We start from the raw sequence: 8,867 nt of genomic DNA on the forward strand, positions 1-8,867 counted from the left end.
TTGTCTCCTGAGCAGCCAGGAGACCCTCAAGTTTATTGATAGGACCTGTGCAATTAACTTTTCCCCTGAAATTAGATGTTTTATTCCAATAAAATGACCACTTTTAATTTAAAATACCAGGTGCCCTGCAGAAATGCACGTTTATATGGGGCTAAGATATGTTGAACACGCAGCTTGTGATGTGAAACATACTTTTGTGGCTAAATCAGCAGGATCACTGGAGCCAAAGTAAACCCTTAAACGTATACACTGCAGAGGATGAATGCGTTCCAATTATCTGGAAAGTTAATATGGCATTTTAAATGAAAATGACAGTAAATCCTGCTCTTGTTCTCATTTGAATACTTCGTGCTTCTCTATTCCGCTCACACAGAGGCTGCTTAGCCTCCCTGGTCCAGTAGGAAATGCTCAGTGGTGGCTGTCAGGTGGATGCTGTTTGATGGGATAGACAATAGAGGGAAATCAAGTTGGCACAAGAGAGGCTGAACATATTTAAGAAATGCACAAAATCACCAATTTATGATAATTAATGTATTCTCGAAAATCTTCCCAGGAACATTCTTTTTTATCTTATCAAATTCTCTCCCCATTGTTATTGAAATGTTAGAACACTTGAAGCTTATTCTTTCTTGCCCTAAAGTTACTGTCTTCAGGATCTGAGCCAGCTGCTCCCTAAGGCCTGAACAGCTCTCTAGGAATGATTGAAGCTCCAGAGACCAGTTTAAGAAAAGAGGCATTCTTCCTGGAAGACATTAGGGTGCTTCCTGGAGATGTGGAGGGATATTGGATTATTTGCAAAAATTCATTTTCTGTAACTCCCAAATCTTCCCCCAGGGACGAGGCCATAGTCTCCTTTAACAGGAAATCTCTCTGGATTAACTCAGACTCCTTGACTTTCTGGAGCCTCTTCCCTCACAGGCAAGCTCTGGGCTCCTTTTGCATTGCTTGATCCATCTCTCAGGGCCTCTCCATGTCTACTCCAGCCGTGCAGTTTCCATATAGCTAGGCAGACTCCTTTCTTCAGGTGGTATCAAAATTCCCCACTCAAAGATGATAGTAAATGTTATTTTACTCACTGTCTGAAATAGACAGGATTCATTCAGTCATTGTTCCAACTGACATTTGATGAATGCCCAGAATATGCCAAACACTATCTGCTAGGAACAGGTACTGCAGCAAGTCAAGGAGCAGACAGGCTTCTTATCTTCAAGGACTTTACAGTGTAATGAGAAAGAGAGAGAGGGAGGGAGGAGGGAGAGAGAGCACAAATAGATAAAGATATAAGAACAAGCTGTGATTAGTGCTGTGTGGTAGTTTTATGGCAGAAGTAAGAACAGGAAAGAAAGGGGCCAGGGACCCAAGGTCTTGAAGTCTAAGATATGAAGGATTGGAAGGAAGGCTTATGAAGATGATGGGGAGGGTGAGAGGACGAAAGTTTTCAGGCATTGGGAAAGCAGTGTGCAGATTTGGAGGAGGTAAATAGCCTGGCAGATTTTTAAGAAGAAAAGACTATTGTAGCGAGAGTGGTATGAGTTGCTGGGAACTGTGGCACAGGACTGTCATCCCAGCAGCTTGGGAGGCTGAGGCAGGAGGATCTTGAGCTCAGAGCCAGCCTCAGCAGCTAAGCAAGACCCTGTCTTTAAATAAGATATAAAAAGGGCTGGGGATATAGCTCAGTGGCTAAGCACCCCTGGGTTCAATCCCTGGTACTGGGGGAGAGGGAGAGAGAGAGAGAAAGAGAGAGAGAGAGAGAGAGAGAGAGAGAGAGAGAGATGAAATGACTTGGGGGGGTAGGCATGGAGTCCCTTTTAAATTCAGTGAGATGGCTGGGGGTGTGGCTCTGTGCTAGAGCTTATACTCAGTATACATGAGGCCCCAGGTTCAATTCCTGGGACACACAAATACAAAATCAAATGAAAAGCCATTGAAAGCTATTAAGCAGGAAGCGACATTGATTAAATTAATGTAATAGCAGGCTGCCCATGAGAATGGATAAAATTAAAAAGACAGACAAACATCATGGGTTGGGTAGGATTGAGACCAAATGCAGTGTTCATACTTCTTAGTGAGAGCAAAAACTGGTGCAACTACTTGAAAAACTGGCAACATCTACTAGAGGATGCATACTAACTAGGCAGGACCCAGCAGTTCCACTCCCTAGTCTATTCTTAACAAAAATGCATTCATATGCTCACCAAAAGGAGAGTGTTCATGGCAGCATTATTTGTGATAGGTGTAAAGTGGAAACTACTCAAATATCCGTCAACGATAGAATGGATAAATAAATTGGGATGAAATCATATAATGAAATGCTTCCCAGAAAGGAGAATAAACAGTCTCCTACTCTAAGCAGCAATGTGGATGAATTTCATTCACAAGTGTTGAGTGAAAGGAGCCAGATACAGAAGTGTAACCACAAGAGGAGTCTATTTATATAAGTTATAAAACAAAGCAAAACCAAACTTTCTGTGTTGGAAGTTAGGGGAGTGAGTACCTTTGGAAGAGGGGATCATGTAGAAGTGAGGTGAGAAGCTTCTTGAATACTGGTTACCTTCCACATATGGAGCTGGGTGCTGGTCACATGAGTGTGTCCTTTCATGTAAAATCACTTGAGTTATATACTATGGATTGTGTTCTTTATATATGTGTATTATATTTTGATAACATAATTTGCATTAAAGAGCTTGTATTTTTAAAAAGAGCGTCCCGACTGCTGTGTGCAGAGTGGGTTAACAGGCAGTGGTAGATACAAAAAAGTCATTGGAAGTAAGTAAGAGGAGTCTCTTGGGAACAGGTGGATGGTATGGAGTGGGAGGGAGGAGGGGACAGATTTGAAATACTCTTAGAAGGTAAAATCAATAAAAGTCGTTAACGGCCTGAAGGGAGGAACAAGAACAAAGAAAACATTTAGCTTTAGGGTATTAGACAACTGAGTGAATGGTGGTATCCTTACTCCAGAGGTGAAGGACTTGTGGAGAATCAAGTTTGTATGACAATGAATTCCTTGTGACTCAAGGCTTCCCACCATGGGATTGGTGCTGGCTGGTTCCAGGGGAAATGGAGAAAATCAAAAGGACTCAGACAGAAAACCTGTAGCATTGTCAATCCTAACATGAATTCCCAGGGTAAAAGGGGGAGATATTCATACTCAGATAGGGTATTTTTATCCCCCAGGATTCCAGAATCTCTCCTTCACTTCCCTGATTTCCTTAGCTCAGATCAAATAACACCACCAAAGCAGTAAGGAGATGCTTGTAGTCTGGTCTTGGTCACAAAGTGGAAAATTCCCACCTCTTATTATTCTGTTCATAGAGTGTTGCAATAGAAGAAAAAAATATTTCCTGGGAAAAAAAAAAGAAAAGGAAACAAAAATACCAACCAGAGAATATAAAAGGGAATAAAAAGCAAAAGAATGTGTTGAATAAAAATTATGGGAGGCCATTGTTTTGAACTAAATTCTTGAAAAGACCAGGTTAAATAGTTCTTGAAACACTGGCCAGAGCAATTAGACAGACGAGAGAAATTAAAGGGATAAACATAGGAAAAGAAGAACTAAAATTAGCACTATTTGCTGACGATATGATTCTATACCTAGAAGACCCAAAAAGCTCCACCAGAAAACTTCTAGAACTAGTAAATGAATCAGTAAAGTAGCAGGTTATAAAATCAACACCCATAAATCAAAGGCATTGCTGTATACAAGCGACAAATCTTCTGAGAAGGAAATGAGGAAAACTATCCCAATTACAATAATCTCAAAACAAACAAACAAACAAACAAACAAAAAACCAAACAAACAAACAAACTTGGCAATCAACTTAACAAAAGAGGTAAAAGATGTATACAATGAAAACTATAGAACCCTAAAGAAAGAAATCAAAGAATTCCTTAGAAGATGGAAAGATCTATCTACCTTGCTCCTGGATAGGCAGAATTAATATTATCAAAATAACCATACTACCAAAAGCACTATACAGATTTAATGGAATTCCAATCAAAATTCAAATGGCATTCCTCATAGAAATAAAAAGAGCAATCATGAAATTCATCTGGAAAAATAAGAGACCCAGAATAGCTAAAGTAATCCTTAACAGGAAGAGTGAAGCAGGTAGCATCGCTATACCAGACCTTAAACTATACTACAGAGCAATAGTAACAAAAACAGCATGCTATTGGCACCAAAACAGACTGGTAGACCAATGGTACAGAATAGAGGACACAGAGACTAACCCACAAAATTACAATTATCTTATATTAGACAAAGGCACCAAGAACATGCCTTGGAGAAAAGATAGCCTCTTCAACAAATGGTGCTGGGAAAACTGGGAATCCATATGCAATAAAATGAAATTTAACCCCTGTCTCTCACCATAAAACAAAACTCAACTCAAAGTGGATCAAGGACCTAGGAATTAAACCAGAGACTTTGCATCTAATAGAAGAAAAAGTAGACCCTAATCTTCATCATGTGAGATTAGGCCCCAACTTCCTTAATAAGACTCCTATAGCACAAGAGTTAAAACCAGGAATCAATAAATGGGATGGATTCAAACTAAAAAGTTTCTTCTCAGCAAAAGAAACAATCTGTGAGGTGAACAGAGAGTCTACATTTTGGGAACAAATTTTTAACCCCACATAGAGCACTAATCTCTAGGGTATATAAAGAACTCAAAGAGCTAAGCACCAAAAAATAAATAAATAAATAGCCAACCAATTAATGGGCCAAGGACCTGAACAGACACTTCTTTGAAGTGATATACAATCAATCAACAAATATATGAAAAAATGTTCATCATCTCTAGCTATTAGAGAAATGCAAATCAAAACCACTCTAAGATTTCATCTTATTCCAGTCAGAATGGCAGCTATTATGAAGACAAACAACAATAAGTGTTGGTGAGGATGTGGGGAAAAAGGCACATTCATACATTGCTGGTGGGACTGCAAATTGGTACAGCCAATATGGAAAGCAGTATGGAGATTCCTTGGAAAGCTGGGAATGGAACCATGATTTGACCCAGCTGCCCACTCCTCAGTCTATACTCAAAGGATTTAAACACAGCATACTTCAGGGACACAGCCACATCAATGTTTATAGCAGCACAATTCACAATAGCTAAACTGTGGAACCAACCTAGATGCCCTTCAATAGATGAATGGATTTAAAAAATGTGGCATTTATACACAATGGAATATTACTCAGCAATAAAAAAGAATAAAATCATGGCATTTGCAGGTAAATGGGTGGAGTTGGAGAAGATAATGCTAAGTGAAGTTAGCCAATCCCAAAAAACAAAATGCTGAATATTTTCTTTGATATAAAGTGACTGATTCATAGTGGGCAAGAGGGGGAAGCATGGGAGGAAGAGATGAACTCTAGATAGGGCAGAGGGGTGGGAGAGGAAGGGAGGAGGCAGGGGATTAGCAATGATGGTAGAATGTGATGGACATCATTATCCAAAGTACATGTATCTAATGTATGAAATATGATATGTCAAGAGCTTTGTAATGTTTTGAACAACCAATAAAAAAAGTATTTTTCATGCATAGAAAAAAAAACAAAGTACATGTATAAAGACACAAATTGGTATGAACATACTTTATATACAACCAGAGATATGAAAATTTGTGCTCTATATGTGTAATAAGAATTGTAATGCCAAGAAAAAAAAAAAAAGGACCCGGTTAAAAAATCCAAAATGGACTCATTCACATTCAAGTTCCAATTCACCAAGGTGAAACCAAGCTGTTTAGGTGATCTTCTGAGAAATCAAGATGAGAGAGATAACAGTTGAATTTCCCAAACAACTCAGTTTCAATTGGGATCCCTATAATCTTTACACAAAACAATTAACCTGAAATAATCTGAGGATAACTTATCAGTTTTTTCTGATAGTTCCCCCCACTACACACACACATCCCCCTTACAAGGACATCACCCTTAATTTGACATCACCAACCTGCTTTTTGTCTTTCTCTTTCTTCAAGCCCTTCTGTCTACAAAACCACTTCCTTTGCTTGGATCATCAGGACACTCAGCATTCTGACTCTGTTTTACAGAGTGAAGTGTCATTGCCTCATTCTGTCATCAAAAAATAAAGCCAGTTAAGATGGTTGAATTAAATTGCAGTGATTTCTTTCTTTTTTTTTTTTGTCCACTGACAAGTGTTTTCTGAACTGTCTACATTCTGATTTAAAGAATAGGTTGTCAAGGTTTGGGTGTGGAGCCTCAGAGTGCAGGACAATCCTGGAGATGGTGTCCGGGACCCTCCATGGTAGCCTTTGTAGGCTGTGGCAAGGATCTTGGAACTCTAACAGTGGTCCACTTTGTGCTTTGAAAATAACCCTTATTGCCCAGCCACTGAAATTAATTTTAATCTCTCCTGTACTCTAATCTCAGGGGAAACTATCTTGCTTCCCCATTTTAGGCAGATTTATCTGTCCTTGAGTACACACCCACCATAGAAACAAAAGAAATCCATACTTTGGGGATGGAACTGAAGATCTCAGAAATGACTATCTCCCAAGTTAATAAGCAAATTACAACTCAAACAGAGAACCTGTGGAATGTAGCCTGTGAGTCACCCCTATAAAAGCCCCTTGTTCCTGCTGATGGGCAGAATCACAGCCTTTGGGACAGGAGTCCCATGTTTCTCCTTTGCTAGCAAAGCAATAGAACTTCTTTTTCCTGTTTCTCAAAACTATGTCTTCATTATTGGATTGGCATCAGGGACAAGGACTGAGCTTTTGGCACTAGAACTACCTGTGGGGTACATCTCTAGCCCTCAATACACCTTTGGAAGTGAGTGGCATTTATGCATTTGAAACACAATACTGCGGGGCGGGGGCGGGGGGGGGGGTGAATCATAGGAGTAAGAAAACTCAGCTTGCCCAGCCTAGGGGAGAAAAAGCACATGTCAATTCTAAGCACTCTGATTAGCAACTCGGTCCCCATCAGCCAAGAACACCTTGCCGACTGTGGGGCAGCCATTGCCCCAGGCCAGAAAGGTCCTGTTCCTTCCCTACCTGAGTATGCACAGTAGCTTTGGCAAGTCAGAGACCTTTCCCACTCTGTTGCTGCCCTGGCTGTCAGTGGCTGGGAGGAGCATCAGATAAACTAGCACCTTCAGAAATGCTTCAGAAGGAGCACAATGGCATCAGACCTGAGGGGTCATATAAAATGGAATAGAAACACTGAGCTAAAGGAGATGACTCAGTGCTACTGCACTCCCATTGGTCTGGATCAGAAAGTATGAGGACAATTAAAATATTTATTTTTCATACAACCTTCCAGCAAATATGTTGACCTGTTTGGCATTTAACCTCTGGATGGTGTGTGTGATGGTATGTGTGACCCAGGGAAAACTATGTGTCACCCAGCTATGGAACGAAGCTTGTACTGGTCGGGGAGAGAGCTGTGCATTTTATTTTATTTATTTATTTTTTTGAGGAGCTGGAGATCTAACCTAGGACCTCAAGCATGCCAGGAGAGTACCCTAGCACTAGCCACAACCCCAGCCCCAGACATTTTAGCCAGAGTTCTCGGTGACACTCTGCAGGAAGACCCAGTACTAGGCAGAATCCATCAGACAAGCCCTTCCTTTGTCCTCCAGATGGGGTGGGGTGGGCAAATCTAGAGTCTCCAATTCCACTTTCTCATGTTTTATTGGTGGCTTTAAGGAAAGCCAACGGGAGCCAGGCAGATAAGATAACCACTCTCTGAAGTGTGAGCCTGTAGTTTAAAATTGTCTTTTATTTGGAAATACATTCACTCTCATTTGAATGCTAGAGCAAAACTTAAGCACGTAGCAACAGACCACTCATTTATTCCATATGCAGAATAAAGATATGATGTCGAATTTCTATTGTCAATAGATTAATTTTGTATGCTAGGTATTAGGTTCAATGAAATAAATTTTTGATATTCAATTATTTTTTTTCTCCCTTTCAGTACTGGGGATTGAATGCAAGGGCACGTACCCTCTGAGCTACATCCCCTAAGACGGGGTCTCCTCTAGTTGCAGAAGCTGGCCTCGAATTGGTGATCCTCCTGCGCGAGCCCCTCAAATCACTGGGATTACAGGTATGCCTCACTGCGCCTCACTTCATTGTTGTTGTTTTTTTAATCTAGAGAAATAGAAGCTATGTCTCATAGAATCGTCAGATCTAATTTGAATTGTACCATTGAAAAAGTTAGGTGATCCATAGGAATCAAGGACAGTGTATTTCAGGTATTTCTTACTTTGCATGTGTGTGATAATCTGATGTGTTTCTATCTCAAGGAGTATTGAAGCATATCTTAAGTATACTTTCAGGCTTTTTTTTTTGTTTCAAATGAAAATATGGCATTCCACATTTATTTAGGAGATGATGGGTTAGTGTTAGAGGATTAAATGCAAAGTTCAAAGTCATCACAGTTATGGCTAAATTTGACCAGTATAAAAATAGGCATTACATCTGAATTATCAGCATCTTTCTTTAATTTATATGTATGTGTCTGTCAGGCCCTACTGGCATTTGTAACAACATGAATTAACCAGAAAGACTATGTATCTTTTAGTTGGAAAAATCACTTAGGTTCAATCAATCTTTATGTTCCCAAGTGGACAAAAAGGGGCTAACCCACAATAATATTAATATCAGGTTTTTTCCATGGTTTCACAGAAAATTATATGATTAGAAATATTTCCTATAATCCTTGTCCATTTTGGAATGTTATTTCCATGGGAGAACTGCTGAAAGTTAAATCTTTTCACAATTGTGGGACAGTCTGACAATATTGTTTTAGTGGTAATAAAAGTAAAATTTACTATGCCATTTTTTTTTACCAGCAGCTCAGATTCCTCCTCCTCCCCCCCCCCAGCCCC

The sequence above is a fragment of the Marmota marmota genome, unplaced genomic scaffold (assembly GCF_001458135.2).
Source record: "Marmota marmota marmota unplaced genomic scaffold, marMar, whole genome shotgun sequence".
Classification (NCBI taxonomy): Eukaryota; Metazoa; Chordata; class Mammalia; order Rodentia; family Sciuridae; genus Marmota; species Marmota marmota.